Consider the following 26,124-nt stretch of genomic DNA (forward strand, 5'->3'; position numbering starts at 1 on the left):
TCATCTGAAGGTTGATGGTCTCTAGGTGAGAGAAAATAAATTTGGTTAAAAGATTTAACAAACGTGGTCCAAAGACCAAGGCATGTATAATTATTAATAATTGGCTAGCCAGAGGAAGGAGCTATGAACCCAATTTAGCATTTTTGATCAGGAGCCCATGACTCAGACAGCTGTTGTTGTATCTTAAAGTCCCAATTGGCTAGTTTTCGGGTGACATCTCTACTAATCCTAACTGGTTGACCTAAAAACAACGTTCTTACTCTAGAAAAAGACATAAGCACCCATTTTCAGCAGCTAGGAGATCTAGTTCACTTCTATTTTGCAAAGTGACTGCTGCTAAGGAGTCTATTTTATTTTGTATGGTGACAATACTTTGGGCCGTGTCATTCAAGCTTTCCATAAAATCCTTGGACAAATGTTAGCAATAGGATAAAGAAGTTGCAAGTCTGCTAACTCTATCTAGTTCCTACTCCCACTGTTATTCCTAGCCCTACCAAACAGACTATGAGTTGGATGGCACATTTGTGTCTGGTAGTTGCGGTTAAAGGCATAATGAAGGATTGGTTGTTGGGAGCTGTATGAGTTTCGGAGGCTAAATAAACAAGTGTATAGGTTCCAGGTTAATTGGCTGGTAAACATAAGTAGAAACTTATCCTGCACAGGAAAAAGACTCCTTGTTTTTCAGACAAAAATTGTTTCTTATGGTGAACATGTGGGTTAGCTTGTTTTCACTTTCCCAAGTGGTTAAGGTCCGTACTAAGGTAGCCCTGGTTAAAGGCTGGAAAGGACTTTGGGAAGTATCCTGAGTTGCCCCAGCAGTTCTGTTTTCCCAGTGGAAGTAGTTACACTTAAGAGTCCACTAACAACCACCCAGAGGTGTTTTCATACTGGGGAACCAAAAGGCAACTGATGTCTCAGAATTAGTGCAGTCTTCCCAAGGCAAAATGTGAATGTAGCTAGTGGGCTTACTTTGACAGCACTTATACTGTATATCCTTTAAAGTGCCTTTATCTAGGAATGGGGAATGGTTTCCATGAAAACCATACAGGTTTTCTAAATGATGCAGTTCGGGTAACTGCATAGCTTACATGATTATGTGAGGGGTTAATCTCTAGGGTGCAGTTACATTGATGACTTTTCAAATTTCCCAGGGCCTGACCAGAAATGTGGCTTCTCTTAATAAAAAGTGGTGCCTGGAGTTTTAGCTCTGTGTGCATTGATACTGGGCCCCAAATGGGCTTCTGTAGGGATGTATCCCCAGAAAGGTTGCTCTGATAGGACTGGAGAAGGTGCTCATCCTGTCATTATAGCCCTTTTCATTTCCATAATTTTGAAGTCATATAAGTCATCCAGGTCTATTAACTTGAAGGGAGTTCCTCTCTTGTAGTCAGGGTGATAGGTTATTTTTTCAAGGGCCCAAGATTGGGCTGGGATCGGGATGGCAGTGTATTTGGATGATGATGGAGATAAAGAAAGCCGACAGTCCTTTTTCAGAGCTAAGTTGGTAGTATTTAATATTTTTTGTGTTGAATTTAAAGTTCTTAATAAATACCCAGAGTACATCAATTGCCAGAGGGGTAAAGTGAATCTCTGTTGTAAAATAAGGCTGATTCCTGGTATGCATGGTCCCAGTATACACAGGCTGTCGGTGACCATGACAGAACAAAAAAATACTTATATGTTATTTTGTTCTATAGAATGGGAACTTCAGGGGGTGGATACCTTTGCTGCCAGGAATTCTTATTATAAAAATGAACTAAAACACTGCTTAATGATTACGAAGGATGTGATTCCATCCACTTGGAAGAAGGCAATTAAATTGCAAAAATATAAAAATGGCTACTATTATCCAGCCTGTAGTAACTATGCAGCAGAGACACCAAGGAAAGTTGATAGGCATTTAGTTATCTTTTGACTGTCTTTTAAACAGGCACTTGAGGTCTTTCACAGGTTCACAGGTGTAGTGGCTGATGGGAACTTCACGTTTCAGGTCCAAGGCTTCAGGTATCTCAGGCTTGACTCTGGAAAGATGTATCCAGCTATCTAATCTTAGTACTTTGACCACAGAAGGCGTGGCCAGTACCACTGAAAATGGTCCCTTCCATTACAACCCCTCCCATGGGTTGTAATTGTTGAGCAGGTGATCCCTCCTTCCATATTTTAATAAGTACCTTATCCCCTGGTCTCATGTGGGATTGCTGGTTAGTTCCCAGTATGGGGAGCCTTTGAGTTCCAAACTTTTGTAAAGCCTGCTGAAATTGTCCTGGGTTAACTAGGTATTTTACTAAACTGGCAGTATCTGGATCAATAATTATATCATTTCTTAAAAATGGCCTCCCATATAACATTTAATATGGGCTCATATTAATTTTAGCTCTAGGGGAATTATGGATCCTTAAAGAGGGCCATAGGCAGCAAGTTGATCCAAGTTTCTGATATTTCCTTACATAGCTAATGCCCATTTTAGAGTCTGATTAGCCCTTTCTACTTTCCCAGAAGATGGAGGATTCCATGCTGGATGTAAATAGTATTTGATCCCTAAAGCCTTAGAAACCCTTTGAGTTATCTGGGAGATAAAGGACAGGCCATTATCATTTTGGAGGCTCTGAGGTAACCTAAACTGGGTGATTGTTTCTTTTAAGAGGACCTTCACAACTTCATTTGCCTTTTCTGGTAGGGTAAGCTTCAACCCAACCAGTACTATTAGTAGTAACAAAAACTTGTATCTTCTATAGGCTGGAATATGGGTAAAGTCCAATTGCCAGTCTTCCCCTGGGCAAGTTCCTCTCCTCTGACCTGATTCTATTAGAGGAGACATTTTGTTTCCTGGGTTGTTAATTGCACACAGCGAGGAGGCTTGACAGACTTGCTTAACCACCAAAGCTAAGTTCGGCCCAAAGAAGAGCCTGTTAACCATGGCCAGGGAGGCATCTCCCCCATATGGAAAGAGTCATGAAGGGTTTTTATAATTCTTCATTAGGCTGTTTGAGGGAGAGATACTTTTAGTCCCATATGCCACCAAGATCCTTGTTTTTGCCCCTCTTGCTCCTTTATTAACTGTTTTTCCAGTGGTGTATATTCAGGTTCTATTGGGGAATCATAGAAAGGGATCATTGCTAGGATCTGTTGAAATTACACCCTGAGGGCTGCAGCTTTAGCCTGTCTATCCGTCTTTCTGTTACCTTATGTTATGGGAATTAAGTCCCTTTGATTCCCCCTACAATGGGTAATAGCTACGGCCTCTGGCAGGTGTATTTCTTCCAGTAGCTGAAGAATTTCAGGCCTGTGCTTTACTGGGGAATGTTTTTGGCAGGTGTATTGCTTCCAGTAGCTGAAGAAGTTCAGGACCATGCTTTATTTAAGTAGTGCCCTTTCTTTCCTGATTGTAGCATGATCACGAAGCAGGAGAAATGCATATTTAGAATCTGTATAGATGTTAAGCTTTTTTCATTGTCTCAACATTAATGCTCAGGTAAAAGCAATGATTTCGGTCTGTTGTGCTGATGTGGCAGCGGGTGATGGCTGGGCTTCAATAATGATGTTGTGACCTACTACTGCATGTCTAGCTCAGTGCTTCCCATTTGACACAAAACTACTTCCATCTGTGAACCAGTCACCTCTGGAATCTGGGAGAGGCTGATCTTTTACATCAGGCAGGCTGACATATGTGTGTGCAATAACCTGCTTACAGGCATGATCAGTTATTGGGCCTGTGGGTAGCAGGGTTCAAGGTGTTACAGGTTTTAAGGGTTACATCTGGATTGTCTAGGAGCATGGCCTGTTATTTGATTAATCTTTCCCCCATCATCCAGATGTGTCCTTTTATTTCTAAGACTGACTTCATCTGATGTGGGGTTTGAACTTCCAGTGGTTGAGCCAAGGTGATTTTAGTGACTTCCTTTACTAAAATAGCAGTGGCTGTAAATGCTTGCAGGCAGCTCAGCCATCCTGAGGCTACTCTGCCCAACTTCTTTGAAAAGGAGGCAGTTGGTCTGGGTTCTGATCCTATTTTCTAGGTTAGCACTCTCACAGCTATGCCCTTCCTCTCTGCTACATACAAGGAGAAGGGCTTGGTGAGGTCTGAGATGCCAAGAGCAGGAGCCTGGGTGACAGCCTGTTTTAGCTTGACGAAGGCTTTTCTCATTTCTGGGTTCCATTTCATTAGCTCATTTTCAGGCCCTCTTGTTGCTTCATTTGGGGGCTTTAATATGAGCCCCAAATTTGGTACCAATATTCTGCAAAATCCAGCCATTTCTAGAAAAGAACGAAGATTTTGATTGATGTGGTGGAGTCACAAACTGCATATGACTTGCACTCATTCTGGGGATATTTGCTGGCTGTGGGTGTTAAGATATAACCTAATTATTGGACCTACTGAGCCTTCTTTTTGGATACTTTGTATCCACTGTCTTTGAGGAAATTCAAAGTTTTTATAGTATTTTGGTCAGAAACCTTCTGGGTCAGGCTACATATAAGAAGGCCATCCACATACTGAAGTGTACACTCATTCTCCAATTGCAGATCCCTCAGACCCCTCTCTAAGGCCTAGGCAAAGAAATGGGGGCTATCCCGAAACCCCTGAGGGAACACTGTCCAGGTATATTGTTGTTTTTTCTGGTATTAGGATTTTCCCATTGAAAGGCAAAAAGTTATTGAGACCCTGGGGCTAGAGGAATGGAGAAGAAAGCATCTTTCAGGTCTAGGACTGAGAACCATTTTGCATCCCCTGGCGCCTGAGCCGGGAGGGTATATGGATCCATGACCAATGAATGGACAAGGATAACAGCCTCATTAATTATTCTGACATCCTGTACTAGCCGGTATTTCCCCAAAGGCCTCAGAACAGGTAAGATGGGAGTATTGCAGGGAGAATTGTAGGATTTTAAAAGTCTATGGGTAAGTAATTCCTCAACTATGGATAATAGGCCTTTTCTTGCTTTCAACTCAATTTGATACTGTTTTTGTTTGGAAAAACAGCTGTGGTTTTTAAGCTGTATTTTGATTGGCACTGCTGTTTTAGCCTTCCCCAGTTTCTCAGTATACCATGCTAGTGCATTAACCTGTTTATTAATGTAGTCTGGGACATTGTCTCCATTATCGACTATTAGCAATTTCACTGGGTGGTGCTTAAGTTGTAGCAGTGCCTCTGTTTTAACCAAGATATCCCTTCCCCAAAGGGACTGGGCAACTTGGTACTACTAGAAATACTTGTTGGAAGATTTGTTTGTCAAATTGACAAGTCAAAGGAGGAGTAAATAATCCTTGGCATGCCCATGACGTCAAGAGTTACCTGGGGCTCCTTGATAGTAATGATAATGTTCCTGGACAGGGGCGGTGAGGAAGGCCCCAGGCCCCTTCAGTCTTCATCTAATTCCTCCTTTTGCACTGCTAGAGTTTTGACTGACTGAGCCCCTCTGTGGGAGTGAGGGCAGTCAATTCTCTGGTGCCAAAGGTCATGACTGATGCCTTCTTGTTGACAGCAGGGGCCTGGCAGGGGCTTAGTATAGTCCCTTGCCTAGTGCCCATTTTTCTTGCACTTGAAGCAAGAGTCTTTGCTGGCATTATCCTTATGGCCCTTTGGGCATTCAGGGCAGCACCAATGATGGCTGCCATAATTTTGGCTTGCTGTTTTTCTTTACTCTGTTCCCCTTTCCTTCCTCCAGGTCACAATCATTATATACCATAAAGGCAGTATCAAGAAACTGATATTGATTAGTTTGTGGCCTCATCTCTAGCTTTTGGAGCTTACATGTAATGTCTGGGTGGACTGGCTAATGAAATGCTGTGCCATTATTATTTTACCTTCAGGAGAGGAAGGGTCTAGATTGGTATATTTTTTAAAGGTTTCCTCCATCCTGCCATAAACCATGGCTCTATATTCCTCCTTGCCTTGTGCAGCCTCTCTTACTTTGTTATAATTGACTGCCTTAGTTATTCCCTTTTTCATTCCTCCAAGGAGAGCCTCAAGAAATTTAGCCCAGTTGTTCATCCTTACAGGGGTGTTATAGTCCCAATTAGGATCAGTGGGGACTACGTCTGGGCCTGGGTGATTGCCCTGAGGGTTTTGGGCAAATAAATTGTCCACTTCCCATTGGGAAGTCTCAAAGGTTCATTCTTTTTCCAAGGGGGTCCAACAGGTTGCTAGCATGAATTGAACATTTCTCCATGAGAGATTAAAGGCTAAGATCAAAGTTTAGAACCCATCTGCAAATTTTCTGGGGTTCTTGGAATAACTTCCTAGATTTATTTACATTGTTGTATGTTAGTTGTAGAGGAGGAGGCCTGAACTCAGACTGGATCCCTGGCTCCTACTACTTCCTTAAAAGGTAGCAGGGCTGGAGTGGGAGTTGAATAAGGTGTTCCCCTCTGAGTGTGAGGGGTACTTAGCAAGGTTCCCACTGTTTGCTGTTGGGCTTGAGCCTCAGGAGCACTTAGCAAGAGGTTATATGGGGGTGGTTGCTATTCCCTCTGAGAGACAGGTGGCCCTTGTAAAAGGGGGTCATCTACAATATCTAGTTCTGCCTTAGGACTTTCCTTTTGGGGGACAGTTTATGGCAGTTTTGCAGATTGTTGGGTTTTGGTATAGGTCATAAAGGCCTGTATATATTTGTGATTTGTGATCATTTATGCTTCCTTTTGCAAAATAGGTCTAATTGCAGGATGGTGTCATAATTAAGGCTACCACTGACCACCCATTGTTCTTACTTTCTAGCTGGTAATGTGGTCAGACAGTATTACAATAAAAAAATCAGGTGTTTTCTCCTTAAATTGTCAGGGTCAAATTTATTCCAGTGGTTGAGGATCCAGCCAAGCAGGGAATCAGGTGGAATAGATGGGAAGTTGCTATAGTGGTCCAGAAAAGAGAAGAGGACTTTGAAAAGTGGAGGGCTTATTAGGTGACCCAAATTTTAACTGGGGTATCCCCCTGGAAAAACCCTGGGCCCTGACTGGGGTCCTCCTTTAGGGCCCCATCTTAGTCTGTCAGACATCTCTGAACTTAGATGGGTACCAGCGTTGCTTTGGAATGATTTCCTCCACCACTGATGACCCATTTTGAGTTCTCCTTCTTGTTACTGGATGAAGACCTCAACTTTTAGCATCCTTATGATTTGATAAGGTCAAGCTTTCCCATCTGACTTTAGCCAATGTGTTCACACACAGAATCCCTTTTACAATTAATTTTTATAAACTACAACTTGGTCAAACCTTTGGATTTTTCCTATCTCACTAAAAACAATCCTTTAACACTCTAATCTTAGCCAAGAAATTCACATTAAATTGTACAACATTTCTTGCATACTTTGCTTTCACGAATCTTTGTCACGACTTACACAGACCATCTATGACATGCTTGGACTCTCTGACTTGTCCTAAACTCTCTTTTTAAACAAGCAGTCATTTGACTTTAGGACAAGAATTTACTATGCAAGATCCTTTCTGTTTTTTTTTTTTTTTTTTCTTGAGAGTGTCTCCCTCTGTCATCAGGCTGGAGTGCAGTGGCAGGATTTCAGCTCACTGCAACCTCCACCTCATCTGGGTTCAAGCAGTTCTTCTGCCTCAGCCTCCTAAGTAGCTGGGACTACAGGTGCATGCCACCACTCCTGGCTAATTTTTTGTATTATTAGTAGAGGTTTCACCATGTTAGCCAGGATGGTGTCGACCTCCTGACCTTGTGATGCACCTGCCTTGGACTCCCAAAGTGCTGGGATTACAGGTGTGAGCCACCATGCCCAGCTGCAAGATACTTTCTTATATAAAATCTCTTTTCTTTATAACCTTCTTTGCATAGGGGGCTAGTTGGGTTTCTTTTGTCCTTAGCCAGTCGAATACACCAGTTAGGAGAAGGGAGGTCAACACACCTAACAGACATTATCATTTATGGGCTAACTCTAAAGAAGAATTTAGCATAAGAAAAGCAGGTTTAAGTCACCTGAAACGTGTGTGAATTTGTCCTGGATGAGCTGTTGCTGCCAATTGTATCACACATAAAAGTCAGGAACTATAACCAGGAAAGATAGAAAAGAGTCTTTCCCCCTTATGGGCAGGGCAACTATCTCCATTCGCTCTTTGGGCTTCAGGTAATAGTGGAGAATGACCTGAGACAGTTGTCCTCAATTACCAAGGAGCTACTAGGAAATGGCCACTGAAAGACTGAAAAAATAGAGGAAAAGGACTCAGGTCTCTCACCCAAACTGGGTAGTGGTGGTCAGGTGTTTCCACATGGAAACCTTTCAGTTTCACTGGAGAGTGGCCCCAGCCAGAAACCTGCAGTTGTCTTTGTGCTTAGGCAATGTCCACTGAGGGTCCTAAGTCAGAAAGGGAAAGAGAGAGAGAAAAAAAAGGGTTCCCCTGTATGGAGCAAAGAGGAAAAGGGGAAGAGAGAAAAATAAACCCAAAACTTGGAGCTTGCCTCCTGGCCGTCTCACCAAAATATATTATCAGTGGAGGGTCTTGACTACAAGTTGTCCAGGTGAATTCAACAAAATGTACAAACAAAGCAATGAAAGAATGAAGCAATGAAAGCACAGATTTATTGAAACAAAAGTGCACTCCACAGAGTAGGAATGGGCTTGAGCAAGTAGCTCAAGAGCCCTGGTTACAGAATTTTCTGGGGTTTAAATATTCTCTAGAGGTTTCCATTGGTTACTTGGTTATACCCTATGTAAATGAAGGATTAGCTCGTGGTGAATCTGATTGGTTGCTGGAGGGAACTAATCAGAGGTACTTTCCATTTTTCATCTGTGAGGCAGTGGAAAGGGGAGTGGTGGCAAAGGGAGTAGCCTCTGATCCTTTTGTTACTTGGGCTTGGAGAGGTGGGGTTTTCTTTTTGATTCAGTTCTAGGAAGTCAGTGCAAATTGGCCTTAGATTCCGTGCCTCCAGACTCTATTCTCCTGCCTCACAGGGATAAGGAGCAGCACTATCTGTTCCCCTTTGATGCTAGAGTGGGTGCATGGGAACTTGCTTTCTATAAAGTCTCACACAATGGGGGCTCCTTCTAGTTAGGAAGAAAGTTTAGATCCTGGATAGACAAATAAAAGCAAATATCCTAAAGTGTAATAAAAACAACTGGAAAAAATAAAGGAATGGAATAAATAAGTTTTATATATGTGCCATGTATACGTGGGCTCTGCTTGTATGAGAAGTCAAGGACTTGCACTGCAATATCTATTACAAGTGAGCACCCCCCTGGATGTCCTAGAAGGGCATCTCCATCCCACTCAAGGTGATTAAAAACCTTTTGGTAGTCAGAGTATCTCTCTTTCTTTACTCAAGGGGAAGGAAGTAGCTTTTCTTCCTGAACACCAGATTCCTCTAAAGGCAATGGCTTCTCTCCAGTCTGGTTCTTACACTGACAAGGTGGTGGCAGTAGAGCTGATTCTGCTAATTGATCCTCTCAAGGAACTCCACAGGGAGATGTCTTGTACCAATGGCTGCTGGTTATTGGAACTTAAGATGTAGGATGTGCATCTTAAGGATGTTCATCTACAACTTAAGATGTAGGATGTGCAACCTGAATTTCAAAATTCTACAAAGAATTCTTAGGGTGAAAGAAAAAAGTTAACATTTAGACATCAGAAATAGTGGCATTCAATAACAAAAGTATCATGGAACAACATCATATATCTGAGAGGAAAACGTGTGACTAAATGATTTTTTAATTCTGTGAAAGATAAAAGTTACAATCAGAGATTGATAAATATGCAAAAGAAAATATAGCAAAAATTAGCCCTTGAAAACAATACATGATGAAAATCAGGCAGTCAAAAAGTGAATTATGGTACAGATCTCAGAAGTAAGGGAGCTGGTATTAGCAGATTGGTAGTTAATATGTTTTGGGGGCTGGTCTTGCTCTATCACCCAGGCTGGAGTGCAGTGGCGGATCTCAGCTCACTGCAAGCTCCGCCTCCTGGAGTTTACACCATTCTTCTGCCTCAGTCTCGAGTAGCTGGGACTGCAAGCCCACCACCTTGTGGTTTTTGTGTTTTTAGTAGAGAGGCGGGGTTTCACCGTGTTGGCAGGATGGTCGATCTCCTGACCTCGTGATCCGCCCGTCTCGGCCTCCCAAAGTGCTGGGATGACAGGCTTGAGCCACTGCGCCCGGCCGTTAATATGTTTATATTAGAATTTGGGCTCAACAATTATGGGAATTACGGAAAAATCCAAGTGTTATAAATGTAGACAATATAAAAATAATAACCTAAAGAGCCAAATAATGGGAGATGTGGAGAAAAAAATGTGAGGTAGAAGGAAATCTAAGTGTGCTTTTTTAAAATCGAGGAATCATATAATATATTCTAAAGTAGATACTTTAAGAAATATAGTTTAAATATATAATTTAAACTTTTCTTAAAGAGGGTATAAACAACCTTGAAAAAATGAGAAAAAAGCAAGCACTAAAATCAGAAAATATAAATGTCAGAAATAAGAACAAATAATATCTGTTTCAAAAAATGAAGGTAAATGAAAGAAATTACTTGTAACAAGAGAAAGATTCTTAGACTAGTTTCTGTGAGAACAGAGATTTTTTGTTTGTTTTGTTCATGGCGATGCCTAGAACACAGAAAATGTCAAACTGGCTTGAAAATGAAGGGACCATTTAGCTCATGTAACCAAAAAGTTCAGTGGAACAGTGGGTACCATGGGGCCTTTGGCCTTATTTTTCTGTGAAGGTTCTTGGTCGGCACCCTGTCTTGTATGGCTTATTCTTAGACTTGCTTCCTCATAGTCACAAGAGGACTTCCCATAACAACTGTGGGAATGTGACTCTTCATTCTATGCCATCACTTTTCTCCCTGCCTCACCCTCAACAAATCTTAAACCAATCCCATTGGAAAACCAGGTAGGATTGTCAGCTGTTTAAATTAGATGAGAATTCTCAAAGGGTGAACCATAGATCTCCAGGAGTTCCCAAGACTCTTTCAAGAGGTCCACAAGTGCACAACTATTTTTATAGTAGTACTAAGAGGTTATTTTCCCTTTTTCCTATATTGACATTGGCCATGATGATACAAAAGCTGATGGGATAAAGCTGTTGGTACTTTAGTGTGATTCAAGGCAATGGCACCACACTGCACCAGGGATCATGGCATTCACTGTCAGTTACTTGCAGCCAAAAAAAAAAAAAAAAAAAAAAGCCATTTTCACCTAAGAATGTCCCTGATAAACCAGTAAAAACTATTAATTTTATTAAATCTTGACCCTTGAATACATGTCTTTTTTAATATTTTGTGTGATGAAATGAGAAGTAAGCATGCAGCATGAATACAGCATCTGGGAGTATTGTGGTCATTGCAAAGAAAGCACTTTGAGGTAGTGTGAGATGTGATTGAACTATCTGCTTTTTTTTCATGTAAAAGCATTTTATTTCAGAGAACCACTGACAGACAAATGATTGTTATTCAGACTTAGGTACTTGACAGACATTTTCTTGAAAACAAATGAAGTGAATCTGTCACTTCAAAGAAACTACTGACAATATTTTTTGCCAAAGATGAAATTCAAGCTTTCAGGAAAAAATTCAAATTTTGGAAAACTTATGTCTACCACCTTCAGCTCAACAGCTTCCCAATATTGAAAAGGTTTCGCAGTTATATTGATGCAAATATTAGCAAATGTGATTTTTTTTTGGATATTATATAATGTGTCAAAATTTAGAAGAGTAACATTTTGAGAATCAATATTTTTCAGATGATCAATGTATAATGCTACAAAATCATGCTTGGTAAAAGATCTATTCGAACTACAAAATAGGCCAATAAATTTTAATGTAACAGTATTTAAAGGGTGTAAAATATTCATTGACATGGTTTCAAATTCCGTATTCCAACATTTAAGGTACCAGTTGTTTCTGTAGTATAGTATCAAAAAAGAATGTCTACAATTATCTGAAAATTTTTAAAATACCCTTCCCTTTTGAAACTACATATCTGTATGTGGTTGGATTTTCTCTATATAGTTTAACATATCACAACAAATGAAATCAAAAGCAGATATGAGTATCTTCTATTAAGACAGATACTAAAGAAATTTGTGAAAATGTAAAAAAAACCTTCTCTCCTCACTACATTTTAGTATGATAATTATAGATTTTTAAATAAAAATGTTGGTTGTAATATATATGTTTATTGTGTTACTTTTAAATAAATAAATGTTTAAAAATTTTAAATTTTAATTTCTAATATAGTAAATACTGATAGATTTAGCCCACATAAAATATTTTTGGAGTTTTTGATAATTTTTAATAGCATAAAGGGGATCTGATGCCATAAATTCTGAGAAACACTGATTTAGATTAATCAGGTATCATCCATGGTGCTGGATCATGACTCAATTCCACCTAAATTGTATAGCATCTGTATTAGCTTGTATGTAATTGGAGAAAGATTGAATTATGTTAGGGAAGCAACTGCAAATTTCAGTTTAATGATGAAGGGTAAATTCCACAACAGATATATAATTATTATAAAACATTGTTATAATAAAACATTGTTATATAAAACATTGTTATAATAAAAAATTATATATAAAATTATATATATAAATTATATATAAAAAATTATATGTATAATATATATTATATATAAAATTATATAAATTATATATATAAAACATTGTTATAATAAAAATTATTATAAACAAAAAACATACTGTATAGTAATAATGATTGGTAATTCAACATTAGTAAAAAATTTTGTCTCATCTTTCAGCCCCGGCATATCAAGTAGACGAAAAGTAAGTAATCCTGTAAAAATCAGAATAATAAAATTAATATAGATATTCTCATAGTTACATATTAGACTTCATACCATAAAGACAAGTTTTTATAAAATCAACCATTATATCAGGCCTGAAGAAATCCTTACTATATTAAACATTAGAAACACTAGAGACTACATTTACTGACTGCAATGCACTCAAGCTAGTAATTAATAGCAAGATTCAGAACTTTCGCACCCAAGAACCTAAAAATTGAAACACACATCTCAGGGCCACCATGTTTTGCAGCTCTGTGGGCACCATTCACATTGGGTCCAAGTTTTGTTCATAGAGTGACATTCAAATAGAATACAATTTAAACAGTGATATCCACTTGGGCAATGTGATGATCTTTGACTTCATTCTTAAGTAACTCTTATGAAAGATGAAATTTAAAATTTCAGAATGTCTAGAAATCAAATAATACCCCCACATGAGTTAAGGTGGTATGAAGAGGAATACTTACAGTTGAAACTATTACAGTATTAAACAAAAATAAATAAATATATTAAAAATTTAAGATTTCCTAACCTAAGAAGCTAGGAAAAATTAAAATACATCTAAGAAGATCAAATAAAGGAATTAAACATGAGAGTACAAATTAATAAATTGGAAAACAGAGAACAAGATATAATTGATAAATAAATCACATGTTGTTTATTTGGGAAAACAGCTAGCTAGCCTAAGCAGGCAAAAGGAACAGGAAATGACAAGTACTCAAGATTAAAAAATGAAAATACAAATGGGGAAAAATAATAGTCAGAGAGAAAAGTAATTCTTTTTTTTTTTTTTTTTGAGATGGAGTTTCACTCTTGTCACCAGGCTAGAGTGCAATGGAGTGATCTCGGCTCACTGCAGCCTCTGCCTCCCGGGTTCAAGTGATTCTCCTGTTTCAGCCTCCTGAGTAGCTGGGATTACAGGCACCCGCCACGACGCTTGGCTGATTTTTGTATTTTTAGTAGAGACGGGATTTCACCATGTTGGTTAGGCTGGTCTCGAACTCCTGACCTCAGGTGATCCACCCACCTCGGCCTCCCAAAGTGCTGGGATTACAGGTGTGAGCCAGTGTGCCCGGCCAAAAATGGAAAAGTGTATGTATAGACAGGTAACAGAAAAATAAATATAGATGGCCAATGAATAAAAAAGAAAAAGGTGTTCAGTTGCTCATCTAGACGTGAAAATCAACAAAAATTAAATGTTACATTATTCACCTACCAGAATGGCAAATATTCAAAATTTGGATGAGGATAGTGTTTGATATAATTTTAGTGTGTGTGGGGGGGGAATTTGTTCAGCTACTACTATTTATTAATATCTGTTAAAATTTAAAATGTGTATAACAAATTAATAGGACATTTTTCTGGTCTGGGTTAATGTCCTAAAAATAGTAACAATAGGTGATAATTTTTCTTTATTCTGAAGAGAGGTTTTAGGTCACCTATGAAAGAATTGCAAAAGTGGATGCAGACTGATTCTGAAATCCTTACCGTATCATCCAAATGGCAAGAATGATCAGGAAAAGAGACTGAAACTAAAGTGGATTCTCTCCCCTTCCCTTACCTCAATCAAGCCCAGTAAAGAAAACTCAACTGCCTAAGTCTCAGGTTGTCAGTAGGAGGAGATAAATACTAAAAGAATAGTCCTTGTTTCTTTTCTCCTCTGGAGAATCTTGAAACGAGATCAGGTCTGAGTTGGGAGAAAGAGAGAAGATTTAAACTGGAAGAGAGTATGACCAGCCCAGAGTTTTTAATATTGGAAAGTAAGAATGACTGGAAAGTTACACAATCTGCTCAAAGGGTAAGGAGGGAAGACCATCATGAGACAGAATGAAGGTGTTGTGCTCATACTTCACTGAATTCAGCCCACTTAATAGACAGTTACATGTCCTTTGACTCAGCCACTCTACTTCTAGGAATTCATCTTACAAATACACAGAGGTGCCAGATTGATGTTCATAGAAGCGTTTCTTGCAGTAGAAAGCTGAAAACAACTGATATGTTACAAAATTTTATAGTCAAGTTATTGTGTAATGTCACATAATTCACAGTTATTAAGAATAGTGGGGTATACCCATATGTACATGGGCATAGGAAGACAGAATAAGGAAAAAAATCAAATTTCAAAAGAAATGATAAATGTTTGAGGTTATAGATATCCTAAATGCCCTAGGATATCTATAACCTCAAACATTTATCATTTCTTTTGATAAATACCTGGTTTGATAAATACCAGGTATTTGACAAATACCCTGGTTTAATAATTACCTATTGTATGTGTGTATCAAAATACCATATGTACCACACAGTTATTATGTATCAATAACAACATTTTAAAAACAAAAACATCAAGTTTCAGAACAAAATGATCACAGTTTTGTTAGAAAAAGAAGTAAAATTTCATAGCTATCTTCATGATAGAGATGAGGGTCATGTATTTTTCTAGATAAAGGCATCTAACTAATTTATTTTTTTCTTTAAAAATTAAAAGAATAACACATACCTGGTATACAATATTTTGTCTGTACAAAAAGATAAAAAGTTTAAAAAGACAACAAAAACCTATTTCTATTTATGTCCCAGCTCTATGGATACAATTATACAATATCTGTGCATGATTTCTTCTAAAAAAATCATGCATTACTTATAGTTAAATATGCAAAGAGAGAAGTGAAAGAAAAACAATTAAATGTCTTTCTTTTATTTTAAATGTTACCTAATTAGAGGAAAGCTCCTCTATAATTTTATGTGCTATTGTTTTCTTTTGACTCATGTTTGTTTTTTGATTTGTGTGTTTCCAAATGCTAGCCTGTTTCACTTTTTGCCAAAAATGAAGTCATCTGAAACAGGAAAAGTTATAATGAGTCAGAGATTGTGTTTGGTGAAGGCCCTTTTATGGTGTCATGGGAAGAGTTTGCTTATCAGAAGCCCCAGTGGGTTTCCTATCCACAAATCTGAGGCCATGCAACACTGGAAAGTATCTCTCTTACAACTATCCCCAAGCTTGCTATCTGGTTTCCTACATGGTAAAATTCAATAGAATGTATATTCATCACTTATATTTCTACATTTAAATGAGTATATACCACTAGCCTTCCTATTTTCTACCTTTAAGCCTTTTCTCCCACTGGAAGTACCAGATCATATTATCCAACCTAATTAGCACACTAATTCCATAAGATGAACCTTGAGACAGTTTCTGTAGATAAATTATTCTGGACCATGTTGTATGGAGTATCTCTGCTTTGGATAGTCCATGAGAGGAACATATTACAGGCTTATTTTCTTTAGATAACCTGAACATAGTTTCTAGTCAGCACTTCTCTAAATAACCTGAACATAGGACTCTCCCCTATTAATATCTGGAAAGGCTTCCATTCATGTAAATTCCCAGAAAGGAGACTGGAAGAGGTAAAGGAGCCTAATTCCTTCATGGAAGACTTAGGTTGTCAAGGCTGCGTTCCATAGCAGGTTCTGTAACTAGATAGATCTGAATTTAATTTCAGCCCTCTCTCTCCTGTGTTTAAACTGTAAATCTGGATACATTTTCAACATTTCAGTCTTTAATTTGAAAAGAAGTTTCTTGAGTTGTAGTGAATTAAATAAGAAGAGGTAGTTATTGTAGGTGCCCAATAAATATAAATTTTCTTTCTATTCTTTTTTAGAGAAGCTTTCAATTTACTGTATTTTCTTTTCCCATCATTCTGTTTTATTAACTTTAAGAGAAGTACTCTTATCCTCCAATCCTGGAAAATTTTTTTCTTATTTTTGCCCTGAAAGTTTACATTTGTATTTTAGGCCTTAGTGTCTCTTGTTTGGTATGGCTAACCAACAGGGTATGCTCAAACCAAATGAAAAAAATGGATAAAACAGTACTTCAAGAGTGAAGAAAATAACCTATTTTAATTTAGCATTTAGCTGCAGCCAAAAATTTGCCTTAATTTTTTTTATTCTCTATTTTTGAATAGTCATAGCAGTCCTAACAGCTCATAGAGTCACAGAATCTCTTTTGGGGGACTTAGTTTTCCCTTCATTTGCATTTCATATTTATCCCAATCATTTTGCTGTCCCTACCTCTTATTAGAGTAGCTTCCTAACTGCCTTCCTGCTTCTAGTGTCTCTCTAGTATTCAAGTGATTGTCAACACACCTGTCAGCTCATCTTCCTAAAAATTCCACTTGGATTATCTTACTTTCTTAGTCATTAATTTCAATAACTTTCCTCACCCATCGAATTGTGTCTAGCAAGACTTCCATGATAAAGTCCTTCTGTTTGGGCAATCTTTTTTCCTTCTCTTTCTTAATAGTTGCTTTCTTTTCACCCAAATCAGCATTGGTTCTGTTTTGTGTGTATACTGGGCTCAAGCCAGTGCTGCAAATTTGTGTCCCTCCAATGCTCTTGTGCTTTTTTCTCTTTTCTCTGCTAGTCCTAAGCAGAATGATCTTTCAAGAACCAACTATGTGTTTCCTTCTACATAAAGATTTCCCCTTTCCTCCAATCAGTGTACATGATTTCTTTTCTAAATGATTAGCTATTTAACTAAGTTTGAACCTCTTACTGTGGTGTTTAATCAAATACTTATCTGAAACAGTAAGATTGTTTTTCTTCTCATCTCAAAGCGACAGAAAGTTCCTGGAAGGTAAAAATTATTTTTCAAAATTCTCTCTTACTGATTATGAGGACTAGCATAGTGATGGATTGGTTGATTAACTGAATCAAGTATGGTGTGAACTTTAGCTACATCATTGTTATTGTTATCTGAATAGTGGCAGTCCACTAGGCCTGTGACTTCATCCCATGTTGTCCTGTCTCCTTGAAAACAGTGTTTGCACATCCAATTTAGGGGAAATCTAGAGTAGAGTTATGACCAGGGCACTCTGCAGTTTTTAATATGTTGCATTCAACTTTGTGTTGTTATAATCAGATGAAAGTTATTGCAATCAAGCAATTTAATATGTGCATGGAAAAACAAGGACATAAAAATTGAGAAAAGACAGCAAAGTTTCAGTTCAAGAGATTTAAGATGAAATTAGCACAAAATTCCTATGAAAATCAACAAATAAGATTATGTTGTATTCAGTAGCTTTTTGATGCAATCAGTGATAGAAAGCCCTTCATTTTCCTTAAAATTTTGTATTTCCCCAAGATAATGTAGGGCATGAATAGTAGTTTTGAAAAAGACAGTTGGAGGAAGAAACATACAATTTGCTATTATATTACTTTAAAAGGGAAAAAGAACACAGGGAATGCTTAAACTTCTTATTTTGCTCCTGGAAATCTGCATCTAGATTTGAAAACCTGGACTATTTACTCCTAGTACACCTCTAATAGCCAATAGATTGTCAAGTTGTCAGCCTAAAATAAATGAGTCAGAACGTAGTTTAAACAAAGTTGATTCAAGCACAAAGGTTGAGGACTTCATCCTGGCACACAATTCCAAGGGGCCTTGGGGAAGAAAGGCTTGTTTTAAAAGAAAAAGGGACAAATTAGGAGAGGGGTGATTACAAAAGTTGTTCATCAAGAATTCTCATTGGTTTGCAGAAATAACGTTGGTTAGTGATTTGCTATACATTGTTGAACTGGAGGATGCATGGCATTTTATGTGTACTTGGCATCAGTCTAGAACCCACAGAGCAAGTGGCTTCAAGAGGTTGTTATTTAGCTTAAGGGGGAGTGAGATGTGACTACCTACATATCAAATGTCTTTCTGGGCCTGATAATTTAAAGGGGCTTGCATTTGTCAGATAAAAGATTTTTTTCTTTCTCAAAGTTCTATTGGCTTCTACCTCACAGTGCATCATAAATTTGTGCTTTGATCTGCAACCATAGGTTAAACTTCATTATCCCTGGTTAGAAATATTGTAAAGGCCTTCTAACTCCTTTCCCTGCCACAAGTGTCTTTCTCCCCAAATATATTCTCCGTGCTGCACCCTGCATCATCAAAAATATAACATGTACTTTTCTGCTCACAGAAATGCCAAATACAATTCAAGTGTTCATGTCCTATCTGATCCTTACCTACTCTTTCTCTAATATGTCTTTCTAATGTACAGTTTATAGATTGACCATACAGGATTTCTTGGCACAGTCCATATTTTTTTGCTTCCATTTTTGTTGTCATCTTACTAGTTCTACTTAGAATGCCCTATGTTTCATCCTTATCTATTGAAATCATTTTCATCCTTCAAGAACGAGCATCTACATTAAATATTAAAAAAATTTTTGACTTCCTGAATGGATGTGAATTGCTCTTGTTTGTTTTTTTTTTCAGTAAGTTTGTTTTCCACAAACGTTTTTTGTTTGTCATAGTACATTCTCCTAAATCAGCAGCAGAAACTTGTCTTATTTATCCTTATAAATCCCATAGTGTCTAGTAGAGTACGTCTCCTTACTTCTATTATTCTTATAAGGATTACCTTCAAGAATGACAAGTGCTACTCTAGCTTGTTGTTAAGCTTTTCCTTTTGCCTCATTTTAAAGAAGCATTAATCATGCAATCTGTTATGAAAAGAACTCCTACAATAGATCAAAATTGTTTTTTAGAGTTAGAAAATTTTCTTTTAGCCTCTTAATTTGTTGTTGTTAAGATCATGTAATGTTAATAAATTGCCAAGTTGGAGAAATATGATCAAATTTCTTCCATATGAGTTGCAACATTTTAGGGTGTTTAAAGATTTTGGGCTGTGACTAATTTTAAATACTTTTTGAATTGATGATGCTCATTAGAGCAGGTTTTTCATCAATGTCCTTGTAACAGTGTTTTATTGTTTTATATTACCTTGGTCAGTGTCAGTATTTCATGTTCAGTCAGCAAGAAATGTATTTTTCTAATGTATTCATGAGATATATTCTTCTTCATTCATTTATCAATTACTCTTGAATTGTTTTAAATTAATTTAAAGATTATATTTTTTTTCTAATGAATTACTACTTTTGATAGAACCTGAAATTTTTGATAATAATGCCCTTCTTAGTGTCTGAATAATTTCTATTGCTTTAATCATTCATTTGTATCATTTTACAATTTCATATTCCTTTAATTTTTAGTTTATCTCATTTAATGAATAAATTTAAATATGACAAGGGAAGGCATGCTTCATATCCATTCAGATTAGGAGCAGTATATTCCTAGCCTAATAAATATTCTCTTAGCTAGATTTCAAAGATGCCCACTGTCACTCCGATGCCACTTGACCCAAACATGATGGAGGGAAATCAGAGTGAACGGAAACAGTGGTCCTAATTGATTTGAGTTAAAATAAGTTATTTCTAAAAAGTTCACAAGGACATCTGATAACATGAACACATTGCTAGGAGTCTTTTTCTGGGTCTTAGAAGCAGCAAATGAGGTTAAAGCTTGTGCTTTCCTAACTTCACGGTAAGTCACCTGGTCTTAGATGAGCCATTCCTGCTGTGTGACCTTGATTACAATCAGATGATCCCTCTGGGACTGGTCTCCTCATCTGGAAAATAAAGTAGTTGAACTAAATAATCTCTAAAGTTTACAGAGGAATAAGTTCTAGGATAATAGTTGTGATGGAGGATGGGTGTTTGTGGCAGTAATGTTGTCATATAAACAAAATGAAGTGTTCAAAGGGCTGGGAGACTTAGTGGGAGTGTCAGATATGTTAAGTATTAGATTTTGGTTCCTGAGGAAGGTTGAGTTAGTTGAGTTAGTTGTTACATTGAAAAGAACATTAGAGACAAATTAGCAATGGCAGAGACAGCAAACCCAATTCTCTTCATTGCAGCATTTTTTGTGGTGTGCCCACACAGAAGGGGTACTAAGAAGCCATAAAAAAGAGTGAATTATATGTCTATATCAACATGGGATGAATCTGAAGGAAACTGCTAAATAAACAAAAGTAATGATCAGAACAATGTGTTCAAAACACCTTTTACCTAAAATGGGAAAAATATGTATGTGTGCGTGTGCATGTGCGTATGCTCACCTGTCTGTTGCTGATGTCAAAAAATGTATACCAAAAAATGAAAAAAACATGTATATGGGGCGGTTGGAGGGATTTGGCTAAGAGAATACTGGATTGGGGAGCACATTGGTTTTGGTGCGAACGTGTATGAATGATGCCTTCTATTGTCATCTTTAAATTTATTTATCAAATAAATAAAAAATGTAAATAAAATTAAAGGAATATGAAACAAAGGTAATGCAAATGAATGATTGTATAAATAGATTTGACTCCAGAATCCTGAAAAAGTTTTGTTATAATATAAAATTAAAACAACATTTTAAAAAGTCTGAAAATATAAAGCAAATAAAATAATTGAATGTAACTGTGTATTGACTTGATAATTTAGTCAGCAAAGAGGGGTTACTTCAAATACTTTTAAAACAAAGTAATATGTCTGTACATCTGTAGTGGTATATGTACCAAGAGCAAAGTCACTGTAAATACATCTTTGACTGTTTTAATTTATCCTATTTTTCGTAAAAATATTGCCATTGCTACTTTGTAATTATAATAATAAGCTAATGCAAATAAGTAATCTTATCATCATTAGTAGCCCAAATTTTTATTGAAAAGAAGATAAACAAGTAAAAAATAAAGTAAAAAATTCTATAATTGCATATTTGGATTGGAAATACCAGTATAAACTCATGATGCATTTTCACTTAAAAAAATTCAGCTTCATGTGGTTCTAGCTACTGAAAAACTTAGAAACAGTGGCAGTGAGTACTCCTTGAGGCCACTGGTAATCTCTAAACACCATTTCCCACTGAAAGAAACTACGGATCTTTGGAGAAATAGCTGGTTCCAGATTGGAAATAGAGAATGTACGAGATAAGCCTGAGAAATCTTATACAAGAATTCAAAGAACTTTTCAAAAACTGCGAAGCTTGGGTCAAAAGTATTAGGGTATATAACATGATGGACTTTTTATGGGCTAAAAAATTTTATCACCAAAAAGAATAAAAACTTCAATAAATTGAAACACATCAAATATGTTAAAATACATGAATATGTATACTAAAAAAAGTTGGTCACTTTTGGAGGATGCTAGGGAACCAGTGAATTATTCTGAAAACTGAAAAGTTTTATACCTTTCCTGGACAAACTACCCAAGGGAAAATTCTTTTTTAATAGAATAATTCTAGGTAATAAATGTAGAAACAGTGATAGAATTAAAATATTATTATTTTCCCGCTACTGATGAACTAATGGATCTAGACAATCATTATCAACAGATAATAAAATCATGAGGTGAGAAACTGTTGGGAAACTTTATAATGGATGGATTAGGCTTAGCAATACATGAATTCAGTCAAGAGTCTAAATCTCACAAAGAGGGACAATCAGCCATTATTTGTTTCCTGATACGATGCTAGGGCAATACATAAGATAACTATAAAACTCTGTTTCTGAAAAAATTCAATCTCAATCTGATCAATCCTCTAATTCTAACTGTCAGTTTATGAGAAATATACAGGACAGAGAAACAGGTTAGATTATAATATGAAGGTACAAGCAGCAAAATATAAAAATTGGGAAAATCTACAGGTCAAGTGATTTCATGTCCTCAACCAATAAATTATAAGTTTTAAAATAAAATTAAACACATCAATGGAATGTATTATATGGAACTTATTTGAGCAAAGCAATAATTAATAACAAACAGACACCAATAATAACAAGAGAAAACCCAGAACGTTGTATGGGGGATATTTGACTAGTTTGGATATTTGATAACATTCAGGCAGTCTTAAAGGTTGCCATTTTTATAAGGTAAAATGTTATTGTTGTTATTAAAAAGAGACCTTAGGCTTTCAAACTAAAGTAATTAAAGAAAAAATGATATAATGTGATGTGGACTTTTTTAAATAATCAAATTGGAGGGATAATTTAGGTGGGTATGTTCAAAATATCTATAACATGACATTTAAAAATATGTAGGTAAGTGAAGATAAATTTCACTTGGGTCGTGAATGAATTCCAAGGAACTGAGGCTATGTGGATCTGTAAGAAACTGGATCTGAGGTGGGAATCAGTAACGCATACATCTATAGAAAAGATCATTTTCTAGCAGAGGTCATTTCAGAGGTCAGTTTCTGAAAATGGAAGAGGGGAAATGATGAGGGCTATATAAGCAGGAGATGGCCTTTTGCAATTCTCTTCTTGACTTGGTGACCTCCCTTTTGAACTGTTCATGTTTTTGCACAGCTCTGTTTTACGGTTCTCTCAGTCCCTTCATCTGCATCTTTCCCTCTTGGATTACTTTCCATTAACTAGGCACATTAGACAACAAAAGTGTACTTAATATATTTTTGGAAAATTTGTATTTTTTTATTGTAGCACTGGAGTATTTTATGTGTGACCATACACTCCGGTTCATCTGGATCAGACCCAATTTATGACTTTTGTCCCAGAGAAATTATTAATACCACTTTCTCTCTGCTTTAGTCCATTTGTGCTGCTATTACAAAATACCTGAGACTAGGTAATTGATAAAGAACAGAAATTGTGTTTTCACAGCTCGGGAGGCTGGAAAGTCCAAGGCAAGGTGCTGGCAGGTTCCATTGTCTGGTGAGGGCTGCTTTCCTGCATCCTCACGTGATAGAAGAGCTGAAGAGCAAGCTAGCCAGCTAGCCTAAAGTGGTGTGAAGCCTCGTTTATAGGGACATTAATCCCATGAACAAAGGAGAAGCCCCCATGACCTAATCAGCCATTAAAGGCCCACCTTTTAATACTATCACATTGACAACATGAATTTTGGAGGGGACACATTCAAGCCATAGCACCCTCTAAAAAGTGTCCTGGATTGGATGAGAAGCTATATCTCTTTTTAAATTTTTGCAACAGTTGACTGTCATTCATATTCTTTAGGAAGTGTTTGTGCTAATACCTTACCTATGAGAGATACGACATTAATGTATTCGCAGGCACGTATCCTTTTGAGTAGATTCCTTTGGAAGAATTAAAAAATCGCAAAGCAGACAGCACAATCCCCAGAGAGCAGAGGAGAGGCATATTTTGATAGAGAAGGAAGGTTTCAAGCATAGGCCCTTGTATGGAGGGAAAGCCAGATATGGGAGCTTGAAATGGGATTTACAAAGCTGAAACACATCAGTGAGAATCGGTGGAGTCAAGTATAAAAATTGAGATCAGGAAGACCCAAATACTAAGCAGGGTAACAGCAGTTTTGTTTAGGCACTACCATCATCTCAGTCATGGTAATCATCATGATAATGTAGTGAAACACAGATTGGCAAGAAATGCCTTTTCCCCTGTAACTAGTTCCCGTGACTACAACTTAAAATCTTGCTCAATTAATTGTTTCCTCAAATCAGTTTCTCACCTTTCCCAGATTTCTGTTTGAAAGCATAGATACCAGGATATGTGTGGAGGGGTGTGGTGGACCTGGTTCACAGCATCATCATCTGGCCCTTGGGCATCTTCTTAGGTATGCTTATTCTCATCCATCTTTTGGTCCTAAAACTTCTTCAGCACGTGCTCTTGTATTTATGTATAAAATCCTTCCACCACCTTTGGACACAGAAAATCATCTGGCTGCCCTCTTGGCTCTGGGAGCTCTGGGGAAATCTCAGCAAGGCCATCTCAGACTGTCTCCTGCATACCCCATGTACCCATCCCCCAGTGCTGTGCCAGCTGCCATGCCAGAAAGCTCTTCAAGGCTTGCTGCTTTTTCTGGCACTACCTCCCAGCCTTATGTAAGCTTTGGGAATTATTAAGCTTACAGCGACTTATAATTGTCATTTGCTGAGCCTCATGGAGTTTTTACCTTATAAATGTGCCCTTTAGTATTGAGGAGGACATTCAAGAATACTCTGTTATAGATTTTTGGAGTTCTTTTGATTTCTCCTCTCTGATTTCTGTCTCACACATTTCATCTCTCATAGCGTCCCTGAATTCTGATCTTTGTTTCCTCAATTCAAAATATTTTCACCTTTTTCTTAGGTTCCTCCTCGCTCCACTATAGTCCTTAATGTGTATCCGGTGAAACTGAAGTGATTGCATGGCCTACCACTTTTGCGTCTATTCCTCCAGGAACCATAGTCTTCTTTGCCTACTATCCAATGCCTAAAAATCATTACTTCATATATTCTGCCAAGTTTTCTAGTTGTTACTAGAGGACAAGTCTGCCACCAGTTATGCCATCATGGCCAGAAGTGAGAGTCTACAGTTGTCCTTTTTAAGTTATATTTTTAGTGATGAATTTCTCTGACTGTTGGGTAATGCACTCTAGTGCGTAGCCTGGCTCTTCCTACTGGTTAGCCTTACTGCAAACTGTACCACTCTACATGTGGAGGTGAAAACTTGATTAGATGCTGCTTCCTGATTCTACTTTCCCCTTACCACTTCTCTATCATTGAACATGACTTTCTGTCCACTATTTGGGATTCTCAGAGATCACACAATTTTTATCCTTAGGTATCTGATACCTTCAACCTTATAAAGCATTGTAATATACAGTAAAATAAGGAACATATGGAGAGAAGCTTTGAGCTCAGGGTGTTTTAAGTGGGCCTCAGAAATAAGTAGAACAATCGGGTTTGGCTCTTGGTAGCCAAAAACAATTATTATGTGCCCGAATTAAATGCCACACATTATTTCAAGGGCAAATCAAGTAATTAAAAATTATCTGTTGAAAACAGGCCTTCCTAATGAATGCATTGAAAAAATGGCATAACCCTGGGCTTGGCAAGTTACAGCCTATTTGTCAAATCTCACCTGCTGCCCGTTTTTGTGCAAACAACCTGAAAGTTAATAGTGGCTTTTACTTTTTAAAATAGTTACATATTAAAAGGCTACATAAATGCCTATATAATATTCTCAATTTTTTCTCTTGACTCACAAAGTCTAAAATATTTATTCTCTGGCTCTTTAAGGAAAAGTTGACTGACTCTTGGTCTTTAACATTTTCTCCATCCATTCCTCTACACCATTCATGTCACAAGTATTTATTGAATGTTTTATACTGTACAAGGTACCTTGCTAAGATAAAAAATTAAATTAGGCAGAGAATCATTTTTGGAGTTCATAATTTGTAAGGGAAGATAAGACATGAACATTGCTTTAAAGCAATAATATAAGTTTGAGTAAAAGAGGATTCATGAAAGAGGAAAAAGGTTAAGAACTATCCTATTTCAGAAGAGAATCACTGACTTCAAGCTGGAAAAGTTAGAGGAATCTCACTGGAGGAGGTGGAATTGGAACTGGGCCAGGACAGATAGGTAGGATTCAAATATACATGGCTAAGTACATTCCAGGAGGGAAACATTACTAAAATTCAGCCACAGTTGCAATTCGTAAAATGTGCTACAAGTTCACTCTTGAAGTCTGAGTCCTGCCCTTTGAGTGGCAATTAATTGACGTTCCAGGGTTTTGAGAA

General features: G+C 37.3%; 1 long non-coding RNA gene across 1 annotated transcript in view; it reads left to right on the plus strand.

Annotated features, from left to right (window-relative positions):
- LOC103876254 overlaps positions 1-26,124 on the plus strand; it is a 75,145-nt gene that overhangs the window by 23,505 nt on the left and 25,516 nt on the right. Inside the window, exon 3 of the long non-coding RNA XR_002516093.2 lies at positions 12,709-12,733. This is a non-coding gene — a long non-coding RNA (uncharacterized LOC103876254). The remainder of the gene's footprint in view (positions 1-12,708; positions 12,734-26,124) is intronic.

This window comes from Papio anubis, chromosome 10 (assembly GCF_008728515.1).
Source record: "Papio anubis isolate 15944 chromosome 10, Panubis1.0, whole genome shotgun sequence".
NCBI classification, from domain to species: Eukaryota; Metazoa; Chordata; class Mammalia; order Primates; family Cercopithecidae; genus Papio; species Papio anubis.